Source organism: Ahaetulla prasina, chromosome 2 (genome assembly GCF_028640845.1).
Source record: "Ahaetulla prasina isolate Xishuangbanna chromosome 2, ASM2864084v1, whole genome shotgun sequence".
NCBI lineage: Eukaryota > Metazoa > Chordata > Lepidosauria > Squamata > Colubridae > Ahaetulla > Ahaetulla prasina.
This window is the reverse complement of record NC_080540.1, coordinates 281,572,250-281,587,268: the sequence shown is the minus strand read 5'-3', so window position 1 is coordinate 281,587,268 and position 15,019 is coordinate 281,572,250. Positions and strand designations below refer to the sequence as shown.

Below are 15,019 nucleotides of genomic sequence, written 5' to 3'. Positions count from 1 at the left end.
TGGCTACGCCCACCCAGTCACATGACCACCTAGCCACGCCCACCCAGTTAGTCTGGCCCCCGAAAAGTCTGAAGGACCGTGAATTGGCCCCCCGTTTAAAAAGCTCCCTGATTTAGTCTGTGGAAGAGAAGTTGAGAAAGGACACGGTAGCTGTTTTCAAATATCTGAAGGGGCAACATGTTGTAGAAGGTGCAGATTTATTTAGATTTGCTCCAAAAAGTGCAGGTAATCCTCAACATATGATCAGAACTAGAACCAGAACTTCCATTGCTAGGCAAGGCAGTTATGAAGTGTCTGATTTTATAACCTTTTTGCCACAGCGAATTCCTGCAGTTGTTAAGCGAATCATGTAGTTATTTAACAAATCCACTTTCCTCTATTGCCTCTCTTGTTGAAAGTTCACTGGGAAAAGTCACAAATAATGAACACAGGATGCTGCAACCATTGTAAATGCATACTGGTTGCCAAGCACCCAAATTTTGATCATGTGACTGTGGGGTTTTTGCAACAGTCTTAAGTGCAAGGACCGGTTTGTAAGTCACTTTTTTCAAGTGGTAACTTTGAATGGTCATTAAATGAATGGTTGAAAATCAAGGATTACCTGTAAGACTAATGGGAGTGAAACTTCAAGGATATAGGTAGAGATTAGACCTTAGGAAGAACCTCTTGACAACAAAAGCTGCCAATCAATGGAATAGGTTACCACATAGAGTGACTTCTTCCCATTCACTGGAAGTTTTCAAACAATGGTTGACTGAAGAATTGTGAGAGTTGAAGTCCACAAGTCTTAAAGTTGCCAAGTTTGGAGACCTCTGGTATAGTGAATCTTGCAGCGTGCAGTGAATTGGACATGATGAGCCAAACTCAGGTTCCTTCTCAATCTATGATTCTTTTGGAGTTGAATTAAAGGATTGGGGAACCTATCATCCTAGTCAGTTGGTTCTTTGGATTGGGCTTATGGGAGTTAGTTTTCCTCGATAGATAGAATTTTTTATTGGTCAAGTGTGATTGGACACACAAGGAATTTGTCTTTGGCGCATAAGCTCTCAGCGCACATAAGCTCTCAGTGCACATAAAAGCTATAAGTGATAAATCATTATCATAGTCATCATAAAAATGCATTCATCATAAATCATAGGATACAACACTTAGCGACAGTCATAGGATACTAAATAAACAATCAACATAAATCATACTAGGAAACTAAATGAACAATGTAAATCGTAAAGATACAAGCAACAAAGTTACAGTCATAAGTAGAAAAGGTGATAGGTAATAGGAAAGATAAGAAGAATAGTAATACAGCCTTACTAAATAGTTTGACAGTGTAGTGGGAATTAGTTGTTGTTCTGGTGTGCAATGCCCTATAGTCGTGATGGTGAACCTATGGCACGCGTGCCACAGCTGGCATGCAGAGCCCTCTCTGTGGGCACCCGAGCCATCGCCCAGCTCAGTTCTACCATGCATGCACGTGCACGCTTTCCGCCAGCCAGCTGACTTTTTGGGATGTGCGTGGGGGGCAAGGGAGCATGGGGGGTGCAGTGAGCCCCCCCCACGGCCCGTTTTTGGACCTAAGAGGCTGCAGGAAGGTCTGCTAGGCCCAAAATGGGGGCCAGGGGGGTGCGGCGCTCATGCGCAGGGGGAACATGGGGGGGTTGTGTGCACATGCGCAGGGGACGCATTGCATTATGGGTGCCGGCAGGCATGCATGTTGTCGCGCTTTCAGCACACAACGAGAAAAAGGTTAGCCATCACTGCTCTAGGATAACACCTAGGAAAGTTAAAACTGGGAGATTTTTTTCTCCTTTCTAATTGTGAATTTGACTTGACTCATTCCCCTATGTTTGGGGGGGGGGTGTTTCTTCCCAACAAGTACAGCTTGACACAGGTTTAAATTTGGAGTTATGCAGTTATTTATAGCAGACGTTTCCACAACACATTGGCAAATACATGCCGCATGAAGAGATATACCATGAATTCTGAAGTAAGGTTAAGAGGTCACGATTGGGAATTATGATAACAGCAACCAGACTGGATAACAGCCACTTTCATAACTCTCTGACCATTTTGGTTGTTACTTTTCCCGTCTTGACTGAACGTGGCTCAAAGGCCTTTGGAAGAAGCCAGAGTCCAAACGGTAGTTTTGTCTTTTTGTCTGATTAATGAATGGCTGGTTTATGCACAACAACTATTAGTTCTTCAAAAAAAAAATGAGGTTGGCTACAGACGTAATTGCAAAATCTTCCTGATTGGCAGCATCTGAGCTGTTCTGTGCTGCCTTGATTGTAGGCTGGTGGGCATGCAAAGGAGCTCTTTGAAAAACAAGGAGGCTGGGAAAAACATAGCTTCAGGCACAGAGACTGGCAGGCCTGAGGAGAGGGGGCTTCAGCCGGGACATTGTTCTGGGGCCCATGGAGCACCATGAACGGGAATTTAAAAAAAAAAAATTACAAAACCAAATTTTAAAAAAGAAAAACAATATTGGATATATACTTCATACCAGTGGTGAAATCCAAATTTTTTTTACTACCGGTTCTTTGGGCGTGGCTTGGTGGGCGTGGCAGGGGAAGGATTCTGCAAAATCTCCATTCCCCCCCCACTCTGGGGCCAGCCAGAGGGTACCCAAACCCCCAAAATACAATGTGAGCACTCCCTGCACATACATGTGTGCCCCCTACACATGCCCCCTGCCCCCACGCATGCCCCTGCCCTGTGCAGGCACCCCACCCCCTGCATCCCATTTTGGCTTCCAGGTTATTGCAGGAAGCTTTCCAGACCCAAAATGGGGCATTGGGGGGGGGGTACTCAAGGCCCCCCTGTACCCCATTTTGGGCCTGGAAAGCCTCTTGCACCAACCTGCACCCCCCCGTGCATGCATCCCACCCGCCAAGCATGTGCACAGGTGTCCCCTGCATTTCCCTGCATACACGGCAGAGACCCAAAGACCAGCTGGCCAGAGGGATGCGTGTACGCATGCATGGTGGAGCTGGGCTGGGGCAACGGCTAGCGTGCCCGCAGAGAGGGCTCTGCGTGCCACCTGCGACATGCGTGCCATAGGTTCGCCATCACGGCCCTATCAGCATGCTGGTTGGGGAATTCTGGAAGCTGAAGTCCACATGCCTTAAAGTTCCCAAGGTTGAGAAACACTACAAAAGAAACTCGGGAGCTTTCCATAGTCATGAAGGCTTGTGTCCTTTCCCCATTAACTTCTGCCAGTCTGTTCTACTCGAGCCCTTTTTATACCAAAATAAAGACAGGATATGTATCACTTCAGCGATGGTACCGTGAAGAAGAAATATTTATTTTTATTTATTTATTTATTTACTTTATTTGTCACAACAATATATGTAACTATCATACAGATAGGTTATATAGTATATATATATAGAATGACATATATAATATATATATAAATATAGAATGACAGACATGGAAAATGACTTCATTCATTATGCTCATTCATAATGCAAACATTTTTAATAGGTCAGATCGAAAAATTGTTTTGCCCTTCCTATTCCTCTGAAGTCACCCAGTCAGTCAGACAGACCAAGGAGGATCATGCTTCACGTTAAGCCATGGTTTACTTCATTGTGATTTGTTAAATCACAATTGGCAGGGTTTGCACAAGAGACTGAGCTGCAACCAACCATCCCTGTGATGTTAGAGCACAGCATGAACCAGGTTAGGCTCACTTATGTCTGCGGTATATACCACAGAGACATACTAGGTAGTCCTTGACTTTTGACCGGTTACTAAGCAACCATTTGAAGTTATGGCAGACCTTTCCCCCCTCCCAAAGAAAGCTACTTCTGACCCAGTTTCAAATGACTGATTTTGGGCTCTTGGCAACAGTCTGCATTTACGGTCATTTGCCATGTCCCCCAAGTCACAATTTCCAAGACACTGACATTTATTTTTGGTTTCCAGCAAAACCTGGTCCCTAGCAAACAACGGGTTTGCTTAATGACCACAGTGAAAAAGATCGTAAAATTGAGTCCAGTCCTGCTTTATGACCATCACAATTGACCGCCATAATTTCTAGTCTCAATGACAGCTATAACTCAAGGGTTATCTGTATAGAGTTGGAAGGAGCAGTGACAGAATAACAGAGTTGGAAGGGACCTTGGAGGTCTTCTAGTCCAACCTCCTGCTCAGTCAGGAAACTCTGTACCATTTCAGACAAATGGTGACCCAACATCTTCTTAAAAACTTCCAGTATTGGAGCATTCACAACTTGTGCAAGCAAGTTGTTCCACTGATGAATTGTTCTCACTGTCAGGAAATTTCTCCTTAGTTCTAAGTTGCTTCTCTCCTTGATTAGTTTCCACCCATTGCTTCTTGTCCTACCCTCAGGTGTTTTGGAGAATAGTTTGACTCCCTCTTCTTTGTGGCAGCCCCTGAGATAATGGAACACTGCTATCATGTCACCCTCTAGTCCTTCTTTTCATCAAATTAGACATAACCATGATAATGGCATTTAAGTGCACGGAGTCTATCTCTCTGTCTACTACAAAAATCCAAATTAAATCTCTTACAGATGGCTGACATCCTCTGCCTGAACACGTTCTGTGAGGCCCATCATCTCTCTCTGGGTAACTGGTTCCATCATGAAACTAATTTACTACCTACAAAGTTTTTCTAAGCATTCATTCAGAATCTAACTTAACCTTGTTATTCTCTGTCTTGCCTTTTGGGGAGAACGGAGCCCAGGTTTTGACCTTCTGGTAAAAATGGATTGTTATTTGTTAATCTTTAAAATGGGGCAAAAAAACTAATGACTGTTTCTATGGGCTTGGGGGCAATACTGTAAACGCAAGGTCAAAAGTGCATCAAATGTAAAAGATATCAATTATCCAGAGACCGGGAATCAAAATTATGGACAAGATAAGAACATCCATAACTGGTGATAATGATCTTTAATACTTTGCTAGGCTAATCTGGCACTTTTTATGGGGGGGAGCAGTTCCTTTCTGATAGAAGAATCAAGTCGGTTGATAACAATTTGTTTCAGCAAGTTTGCTGCTGGGTTTCCCTCTGGGACTCTTTGTTAAAGAATCAGGTCAGACGCAGAGTGTTTGGACCTTTGAAGTATTTTCCAGACATCACATCAATAGATTGATGTCAGATTTATGTTCCCTTATCATTATTATTATTTATAAAAATGATAGTTGTAGTATTTTTTAGTTGTAATTTTCTCTCTTGTGCTTCTCCATTCATGGGAGAAGCACATCTAGAAAGTTTTGTAACTCACCCCGTTCTGTGACTGGTAGCTTCACTAATCTGACCTCCAGTCCCAACTGAAGTTTTATAGTCCAGGAAGGTGAATTCACGGCATCTTTAAACATAACTGGTGCAGGGGTGGGCTTCAAAAATTTTAGCAAGGAGTTGCTTGATTGGCATGGCCATGGTCATGGTGGCCCAGTGGTGGGTTGCTCCTCGTTTGCCCCAGTTTGGGCAAACCGGTAGTGGCGGCGGCAGGAGACCCCGCCCACCTGCCCAGATGTTATCAAAAACAATCTGCGCATGCGCAGAAAATTCTGCACATGCACAGAAGTGCTGTGCGCTCACAAAGCGAGAGCATGCGCGCTACTGATAGCGAACCGGTATTGTGGGGTTTTGAAACCCACTACTGGTGTGGCCTAGTTGGCCTCCTGCACCATGGCAGGGGGGGCGTTTTTGCCCTCCCCGGGCTCTGGAGGCTTTCCTTGAGCCTCTGGGAGGGTGAAAACAGCTTCCCCAGGCTCCGGAGGCCCTCTGGAACTTCTGGTAGGTCTATTTTTCGTCCTCTCTGAGCCTCCGTGCGTGCCCTGCGCTTACCTGCATCCAAAACAGGCCGTGTGGAGACTCCTGGGAGGGGAGGGGAGGGGTGGGCAGGGCCAGCCAGGAGTGGGATTTGGGGGTTCTCCAAACTGCACAGAGTCTTAGTTAGAGGGTCTCCCGAACCCCTGCGAACCCTCAGCAGCCCAATCCTGAACTGGTGCTGAACTCCTGTGAATGACCCAGCCTCAGCAGTTTTAACAGCAATTTCTGATCTTTTCAAGACGTACAGGCAGTCCTTAACTTACAACAATTCGTTTAGTGACCATTCAAGGTTACAAGGGCACTGAAAAATGACCATTTTTCATAATTACGACCTTTGCTGAATCCCCATGGTCATGTGATCAAAATTCAGTCGCTTGGCAACTGGTTCATATTTATGACCTTTGCTGTGTCTCAGGGTCATGTGATCCCCTTTTGAGACCATTGTATACAGTTGGCCAAAGCACAATAACACCCGAATAGACGGACCTTTGACTAAATCCAACCCAAATGCACGGTCACTCACGCCCTCGTCACTTCCCGCCTGGACTATTGCAATGCTCTCTACATGGGGCTCCCCTTGAAGAGCACCCGGAGGCTCCAGTTAGTCCAGAATGCGGCCGCGCGGGTGATAGAGGGAGCACCACGCTGCTCCCATATAACACCCACCCTGCGCGGCCTACACTGGCTACCGGTAGTCTTCAGGGTGCAATTCAAGGTTTTGGTTACCACCTTTAAAGCGCTCCATGGCTTAGGACCGGGATACCTTCGAGACCGCCTTCTGCCGCCAATTGCCTCCCAACGACCTGTGCGCTCCCACAGAGTAGGCCTCCTCAGGGTGCCGTCGACCAAACAATGTAGGTTGGCGACCCCCAGGGGGAGGGCCTTCTCTGTGGCGGCACCAGCCCTGTGGAACGAGCTTCCTCCGGGATTACGACAACTCCCCAACCTCCGGACCTTCAGACGTGAACTGAAGACTCTATTATTTCAGCGCGCTGGACTAGCCTAAGAATAAAATGTTTTAGCAAAATTTTAATGGGGTTTTTACTGGTTTTTACTGTTTTAGTGATCAGGCCATGATAATATTTAGTCTTAACTGGGTTTTAATGCTTATTTATTATATTGTTTTAATATGCCTGTGAACCGCCCTGAGTCCTACGGGAGATGGTGTGGTATATAAGTATGATTAATAAATAAATAAATAAATAAATATATTACAAAAGGTTACCTGAAATGCCACTTGCAGACCTCATATCCCAACTATTCAATATAGATAGTCTTCTACTTATAACAGTTCATTTACCGACGGTTCAAAGTTACAACAACACTGAAGAAAGTGACTGATGCCACTTTTTCAGAGTTCCAACCTTTGCAGTATCCCCATGGTCATGTGATCAAAATTCAGATACTTCATATTTATGATGGCTGCTGTGTCCTGGGGTTATGTGATCCCCCTTTGTGATCTTCCAACAAGCAAAGTCCATGGGGGAAGCCAGATTCACTTAACAACTGGGTTGCTAACTTAACGGCAGTGATTCGCTTAACAACGATGGCAAGAAATGTCATAAAATGGGGCAAAACTCACTTAACCCATGTCTGGCTTAACAACAGAAATTTTGGGCTCAGCTGTTGTTGTAAGTTGAGGACTACCTTTACAAAATGGGGCACACAGGGCTGCAGTATAAATTCATGTAGTGGGAACCCCATACGAAGAACACATATCCACAGGTAAATCGAAAAGGAAAACATGCATTCAAAAATTTCTAAAGCTCAGCAGTTATTATTTAGCATAAGATGAGAGCATGCCAGAACAGAAGCAAACATATATACACAATCCATGTAATTATATGCAAAACTTCTACAGGGCTACGGCAATGGCTTCATAGCTGGATGTGCAATTCAGCTATCCAAGCGATCGCCTCTGGCATTGCTTTGTGCAGATCTTCTAGGGCAGGGGTGTCACACTTGATTTCATTGAGGGCTACATGAGGGTTCTTTTTGATCTCAGGGGGCCAGGGTGGGCGTGGCCAGCTCGACGTCACTCGTGTTGGCGTTGCCTGTGGGACCCGAGCTCTCTGCCAGCAAAAACGGGCTCCGAAGCTCTGTTTTCAGCTGCGACGGCCTCCTGCAACCCTTTGCCATAGAAAACAGAGTTCAGGAGGGCTGCACATGGACCCCGCGAGCTCCGTTTTCGCTGGCAGAGGCACCGCGGGCTGGCCCTTCGCTGTTTCCAGGTTAGCCCCGTGGGCCAGATCTAAGCACCCTGCGGGCCAGATCCGCCCCCCAGGCCTTGAGTTTGACACCCCTCTTCTAGGGAACCAGAGAATGCACATCATGGGAAATTTTGTACAATGTGATTAATAATGTGCATATCCGCAGCACAATTGCAACAAGATGAATCTTTCCATCCCCACTCATACAGGGCAGTAAGCATGCATTTTAAGTTATAGCTTAAGGTTGCTTTTCCATACCTTATGCTGCCTCTCCATATATCCCTCCATTAAAATACCAATTCCTTAATACAAATAATAAATCAGTCAATCAAGGTACATCAAGCAAACACTGTTTATGTTTGGTAACACCACTGACCAAGTCCCATGCTCTTCTGGGCATGGGACAGCTTTGTGCCTCAGCAACACAACTGCAGACACTCAGCAATCACTGATGAAGCAGCCATATTTTGAATGCCCAGAGTCACTGCAAAGAACTCTCTCAATCCCTGCCATTGTCTTCTCTCTACCAGGACAGCCACAACCAAAGTTGTTCGAAGGCGGGTAGCGTGCAAATCTGTTTCATAATAGATTTAAAAAAAAAAAACCAAAAGTCCATAGAGAAGTAACCAGCATCATTATCATCACCACCGGGAAATTACAGCTTGTATTTTTATACAGAGCCAGTTTGGTCTAGTAGTTAAGATACCCGGCTAGAAAGTGGGAGATTGTGAGTTTAATCCTTCTTCTTAGCCATGAAAGCCGGCTGGGTGACCTCGGGCCAGTCATTCTCTCTCAGTCCAACATACTTTGCAGGGTTATTGTTGTTGTTGTTGTTGTTGTTGTTGTTGTTGTTGTTGTTGTAGGGAAAACAGGAGGAGGATGGTGCATTAAATATGTTTCCCACCTTGAGTTATTTGTAAAGGCAGGATACAAATAAATAAATATAATTTGTAGGATTGGCTGCCTGGCTTAGAGAGTGTTTGCACAACCTACTATGCCACCACTAGTACTTTATGTACTCATTATAGGTCCACCTTAGGAGGTAGGCCAGACAGGAAATATGAGCAAATCAGCTAATTCTACTTTATTGTAAGGTTACATTAACAGAATTTTGCAAGACTGAAGCATTTCTCTCTCTCTCTCTCTCTCCTTCTTCTTTGCAGCCCCAAAACTAGGAGGGTCTCTTCTGAGCCTCTTGTCCCACCTACATTCCTACTGCAGCTGCCTTTTATCCGACTGTTTCCTTGCCCCGTTTCCCAAGGTCATTCTCACATACCATTGCATTAAGTATGTAGTAATAACAGGGCTAGTTTCAATAAGCCAAACCTGCTTCATCGGCAGCTTGCATATACTGTGGTCTGGGCTGATTTATCTGCAGCTCAGAAATAAACACATAAGTGCAAAGCCCCCTCCCACCTTGAGTGGAGGGGCGTTTCAAAGTCATTGCACAACTTCCTGGGAGGCGCAGCAAGAAGGGAGCGCCTCTGTTTCACAGATAATGGAATTGCTGGTTCCTGCCCTCTCCCGTTTCCTAAACAAGGACCCTGCATATTTCTTTCTGTATTGTAGTACAATGGCAGAAAGCCACTTTGATCTAACCTAACCTTTTCCAGACTGAATGCCCAAAGTGTGCGCCTGAACCCCCAAAATGCAAAGCGCACACTGCCCCCGTGCACAGGCCCCCATGCATGCACCCACCCCCGGTGCATCACGCATCCCCTACACATCCACCCGCATTTGCACACATGCCCCCTGCACGCCTCCCCGTGCATGTGCACGCCCTCCACACACCCCACATATGCGCACAAGCCCACCCCCCGCACATGCACAGCAGAAACCCAAAGACCATCTGGCCGGTGGGAGGCACACATACATGAGTGGCGGAGCTGAACTGGGGTGACGGCTCGCGTGCCCACAGAGAAGGCTATAGGTTCACCATCACGGGTCTAGTGGTTGAGGCATCAGGATACAAACCAGGAGACTGTGAGTTCTAGTCCCGCCTTAGGCATAAAAGCTGGTTAGGCCACTCCTGCTCTTTCAGCCCAGGAGGTTAAGCTGAATGACAAGCTGGTCAGTCAATTCCTGTGGCAACCAATGGATGAACCCTGGGTTGACCACCACCACCCCGCCAAAAAAAAGCAGACCCTAAACTTTCAGGAAACAGCAGGAAACAGCAGGAAGAAAAAAAAATGTAGTTGGATGATATCTGGTAGGTCTCGCCTCAATTGGCCGCCCAAGTGTATCTGGTGAAGTCCTTAAACCGGCCCATCTCCTGAACAGCTATGAAAGGAAAGATAAACCCCCAACTGGGTTCAGAAGAAGGTGCATTTTGGATCATGGAAAGTGAGCCTCCTACAAGAACAGTTGGACTAAAGATTTATTCAGTGCTTTTAATGAGCTGATGGGATTGTCCCAGTCTGGAACTCCAGTCCTGGCATCCAATGAGCTTAAAAGAAATCCCAGAAAGGGTGTGGGAGTTCCAATAAAAGAGAATATTTGTAGCTCAGGGTTGAAATGAGGTGTCGTTGATGCTTTCTTGTCATAAGGCACTAGACAAAATTAAGAATAGAATAGAATAGAATAGAATAGAATAGAATAGAATAGAATAGAATAGAATAGAATAGAATAATAGAATAGAATAGAATAGAATAGAATAGAATAGAATAGAATAGAATAGAATAGAATAGAATAACAGATTTGGATCATCTAGTCCAGGGGTGTCCAAACTTGGTCCCTTTAAGACTTTTGGACTTCAACTCCCAGAGTCCCTCAGCCAGCAAAGCTGGCTGAGGAACTCTGGGAGTTGAAGTCCAAAAGTCTTAAAGGGACCAAGTTTGGACACCCCTGATCTAGTCCAACCTCCTGTTCTCTGAGCTTGGTCGTTTCTTGCAGATGTTCCATTATTACCCAAACTAGGTAATATCATCAGTGCTGGATGGGCAATGAAACATCTGCTAGAAAATTGCAGACTACAGGAACCATTAGCATTACTCAGGTAACCCTAAAGACACAGATAACCCTCCAAGGGCTTCAACTACCCACTAAAGGTTTGTAAATGACCAGCTGTCTGCAAGAAATATAAATCCTTCCATTTCTCACAATCCAAGTCAGAGCTGAAGAAGCTTCTTGGATGAGAAGCGAAACGACTTTAAAAAAAAAAACAAATCAAGTTGCCTCCTGAAAAAAAAAAACACCTTTGGGAACAACCAAAACTTGGATGGCTGAGAATCTCTACAAGATTTTCTGTCTGCTAGAAAACAACCAAGCTCACTCAGGGAGCGCCAGTTGCACTGGCTAAGCCCACAATCTGCTTAGAGACGAGCAGGTTCACCCCCCACCCCACCCCATTCAATCTCTGCCCACCCTTCTTCCTTGCACAGCCGCACAGCCGAAGCGCAAGCCCCCTTCCCCGCTCAACGAGGCAACCCAGATTTTTTCGTGGCAGCTGGCAGCCGGGTGGGCAAAGAAGGGCAAAGAGCCGCTGGCAGCTGCCGCTCTTCTGGAGGGAAGGGGAGGGAAGGAGCCAAGCCTTCGCTTCGGATCCTGACAAGTTGCAGCAGCTGCTCTTCTCCTCTCGACCAGCCGCTGGCCACTCACACACCCTGGCCTGGGTAGGAGCCCAAGGACGGGGGGGGGGGGCGGAAGCGGGCTACCCCTCTTTTCCCAATCCCACGTGCCCCTTAGATGCCGGACTGCAATGCCCATCACTCGCAGCCGGCAGAAGTGTGCCTTTGGATGGTGCCTTCGGAGTCAGCGGCGATGCGATCCAGCTGGGAAAAAGCTCTTCTGGATCAGCGCAGCCTCTCCCCATCCCGCCGCTGGGTCGGACTCGGACCTCATCTCCCATCATCCCCAGCCAATCCCGGGTCATCACGGGTTTCCGATACCGAAAGTTTTAAAAACGCGTCCGGGGAAACGGCGGGAGACTCTGCCCCCCCGATTCGGCCAGAGAAGGTGAAGGGGAGCCGCGGTCTTCTTGAGACAAGAACCCCTTTCCCGGGAAGGGACGGGACGGAGGCTTCTCCTTCCTCCCGGGAAAGTGCTGCCCGGAGCCCAGAGGCGGCCGGGTCTTTGGCGCGCAACTCAAACTAGTTTTCAAGAGGAAAAAGGCGACCACGCCGTCCAGCCTTGCCTTGCCTTACCCAGCCCTCGCCGGGTTTTTTTCACCCGCTCCCGAAATTGACAGCCGGGGCAGATTCCAAGCTAGGGCGCGGAGGGGGCCCCGGCCAGGACCTCCTTCCTTCCCTTCCTCCCTCCCTCCGCCACCCAGGGGGCTCCAGTACTCCCAGTCCCAGCGGAGGGAGGGAGGGAGGGAGGCAAACGACTCGGGGATAGCCAGCCCAGCGCTCCGGCCCCCCGACCCGTCGCAGCCGCTTCTTCCAGCCCGAGAGGTCCCAAGCCGAGCCAAGACCACGGCTTACCGGCTTCGCTGCCTCCCGTCCCGACTCCTTCGCCGAGCCTCGGGCGGTCTCTCTCTCTTACACACACCTGCTCCTCACAGCCGGGATGCGGGGCGGGGTGGGTGTAGGTGGACCCCGGAGATTCGCGCCTTCCGAGCCGGGATAAAGCCGCGAGACCCCCCCGTCAGTTTCGGCCGCACGGCGCGCGCCCCCCTCGGGAGGGCAAGCTCTGTGGCGGCCGCCCAGCCTTCCTCCGCCTCTTCCTCCCGAGCGAAAGGTGGGCGAGGGGAAAGGGCAGCCCCGCTTGGGATGCGCCGGGTTCCTCCGCCCCTTCGCACTTCGCTTCGCTTCCCCGCAGCCGATCCGACGCTTCCCCGCCCGCCTTCCCCTCGGCGTTCATTCAAGGCGAGAGCGGCCCGCCTGCCCCAGCAAAGAGGGGCGGCGCCGTCGCCGGGCGCTCGCCGCGGCGGGAGGCGGAGGTGTGGGGGGGAGGCAGAGAAGAGTCCTCATTGGTGGGGCGGAGAAACCCTCTTTGAGTGACAGGCCGAAACGAGGCTTCTCCCACCCACCTACCCACCCACCCACTCACCGGCCGCGCCGGACACCCGCGCGGTTAGATCTCTCGAGTTAGAGAGGGATGAGCGGCCGCGGCCGGCGCTTCGTGCCAGGCTATTGCAACGTTGAACCTAGACTATCACAATCGGAAGGGGCCTCGGAGGTCGTCTAGTCCGACCCCCCTGCTTGAGCAAGGAGACCCTCCTCTACCATGGCAAGACAAGCGGCTGTGCGGTCGCATCTTTTTAATAAGGCGTTCCATCCCTGGCGGTTTTAAAGAAGAAGACTGGGCAGCAGCAATCGCTTGGATTGAGCCCAGGGGTGAAATCCAGCAGCTTCTTACTGGTTCTGGAGAACCAGTAGCGGAAATTTTGATTAGTTCGGAGAACCAGCAAATGCCACCTCTGGCTGGCCCCAGCGTGGGGTGGGAATGGAGATTTTGCAATATCCTTCCCCTGGAGTGGGGTGGGAATGGGGATTTTGCAGTATTCTTCCCCTGCCACGCCCACCAAGCCACGTCCACAGAACCGGTAGTAAAAAAATTGGATTTCACCACTGCTTGAAACGGTAGAGGGAGGGTCTCCTGCTCCAGCAGGGGGCCGGACTAGAAGACCTCCAAGGTCCCTACCAGCTCTAGTCTAGTCTAAAGAAGGCTCCAGCAATGGGATGCGCCGGCAACTTCTTGAAGGCGAGGGAGGTTAAAATCTGGGCTGGGAAAAAAATGAGTGATCGCTGCAGGCGGAAAAGATGGCAAGAGGAACACACTGGTGATCTCCTTGCCCCCCTCTCGCCTACCCCCCCTCCATCAAACCCTTCTTTTAGGGGTCTGGAAAACTTCGCTGCGCATGAGGAAGTGGGGGACGTGGGAGGGGAGGGAAACAAGGCTTTCATTCAGTGGTGAAATCCAAATTTTTTTACTACTGGTTCTGTGGGCGTGTCTTGGTGGGCATGGTGTGACTTGGTGGGCGCAGCAGGGGAAGGATACTGCAAAATTTCCATTCCCATCCCATTCCTGGGGGAAGGATATTGCAAAATCTCCATTCCCTCCCCACTCTGGGCCCAGCCAGAGGTGGTATTTGCAGTTCTCTGAACTGCTCAAAATTTCCACTACCGGTTCTCCAGGACCTGCTGGATTTCACCCCTGCTTTCATTCCGTCGTTTAGCACAGGGATCTCCAACCCTGACAACTTTAAGCCTGGCGGACTTCAACTCCCAGAATTCCCCTTTGCTGGCTGGGGAATTCTGGGAGTTGAAGTCCGCCAGACTTAAAGTTGCCAAGGTTGGAGACCCCTTAACATGCGAGAGCGAATCTTCTGTCCTCATTTCCTAAGAGCACCTGGTTGCTCGGACCACGGCCAAGCTGTCGGACTCACCGCCCCCTGTTGCAGGGTGGTTGCAGTCCAGATCCTCATTTGTGGTCATTGCTTTTTTGTTCCCTATGCCATTCCATCTGATCAGCATGCAAGATTCGTGTTTTTCTAACCATGGACATGTATACATCCCGAACGAGAGACTGTTGTTTCTCTGTATCATATCATATACGTGGGTACGTGCATAATTTTTATTTATTTATTTCTATTTTTGACATGTTTATGTAGGGTATATTGAAGGTGGAGACCCTTTGAGAGCCATGTGCAATGGAATTACATTTTATTGCAGGCCGATTAGTGTACATTCAGAGTGACAATGAAGTTAAGCTAAGTCGATAAGTCTTGCACTGAGGTCGGGCCTCTTCTGGAAGAATGCTGGAAAGAGCAGCTGGTCATCAGCATGCCCGGCAGAAGAATCTTCCATTGCGGTGTCTTCACAAGGATGCCTTCCTCTCATCCCCATCCCATGGGCTAGGCAACCTTAAGACCTCCCCTTGTTTGGCTACTGCCCTGGCAGCGGGGACTCCCCTGAGGAAGGGAAAAATGAATGGAGGCATTGTAGAAATCTGGTTTAATTAGAATCAGCCTCACACTTGTCCAGCACTTCATTCATGCCAGGGGTTTGGGGGGGGGGGCGGTCTGCCGTCCTAATATCAGTGCTGGGCTAGTCCAGGGGTCAGCA

General features: G+C 48.6%; 1 protein-coding gene across 3 annotated transcripts in view; it reads right to left on the bottom strand.

Moving 5' to 3' along the window:
* PDZD2 (PDZ domain containing 2) overlaps window positions 1–12,787 on the bottom strand; it is a 371,146-nt gene extending 358,359 nt beyond the window's left edge. For all 3 annotated transcript variants that reach the window (XM_058170301.1, XM_058170304.1, XM_058170303.1), the window contains exon 1: window positions 12,434–12,787. The gene's annotated coding sequence lies outside the window, so the exon portion shown is untranslated. The remainder of the gene's footprint in view (window positions 1–12,433) is intronic.
* Window positions 12,788–15,019: the final 2,232 nt, after the last annotated feature.